This window comes from Eurypyga helias, unplaced genomic scaffold, assembly GCF_000690775.1.
Source record: "Eurypyga helias isolate BGI_N326 unplaced genomic scaffold, ASM69077v1 scaffold19953, whole genome shotgun sequence".
Lineage (NCBI taxonomy): Eukaryota > Metazoa > Chordata > Aves > Eurypygiformes > Eurypygidae > Eurypyga > Eurypyga helias.
In genome coordinates, this window is record NW_010239473.1 from 10,073 (window position 1) to 11,013 (window position 941).

The following is a 941-nucleotide window of genomic DNA, read 5'->3' on the forward strand; positions in this document are numbered from 1 at the left end:
GGGTCCTGTGCCGTGGAAAGATGCCCTCTTCCTACAGCACCCTCTGCATTGCATGTAGTGCTCTCGGACCCAGGCTCAGGGGACCGGAGAGACCTGTGTTTTGTCTCCCCACGGAAAGCATGTGGTCAGGGTTACTCAGCTCTCATCCCTCCTGATCCAGGCATTACCCAACATGCCGGATCCTTCGGGCTTGGGCTGTTGTCAGTGTGCACATTTGTCACTACATCACCAGGAAATATATTTGGTGCTGAAAGTGGTGATGGCTCAGAGCCTGTCCCTCCGTGGCACGGCACAGATCTCCATGAGGTATTTGAGGTTCGTGGCAGAAAGGGGACACAGCAAGAGCTCCTGGCAGAGATGTTAGGCCAAATGCTCAGGAGATGCTGCAGGGAAGAGGGCTTCAACTGGTGTTTACATAATACTCCAAAACCTATGCCCCTTTCAGGTAGTCCTCAGCCCTTCCACCAACCACAGGCCCAGCCCTCCCTCTTCCACCAAGAAGCACATCAGTCTTCCATGCAGAAATCCCACTGTTCCTCATACAGCAGCCTAAAATTCAGTGCAAATGGCTGGCGCCAACCCAGTTGAAAGTGGGGATATAACAAGTCATAAATCCTCTCCCAGCAAAGCGTGCAGCAGCCCCCAGCGCAAGGCACGACGTGCGTGCTATCCGAGCCAGAAGTGCTGCGCCGTCTGGAATGGGTGGGATGGTTGGGCCCTGTCCCGGCAGGGATGCGCACACACGTACACTTCGTGCAAAGGCATCGTCCTGGCATGTGAATTCACTCAAGAAGCTGCTGGGAATAAAGATGGCTGAGGGTTGTCAGAGAGGAAACTGCTCCTTCTCCATCTTGGTGCCGAGAGACATCGGATTTTGTACTTGGCACCAGGCAGAGCTGTGCTGCAGATGCCCGACATCTGCCCAGCAGCCCGCTCTGCCC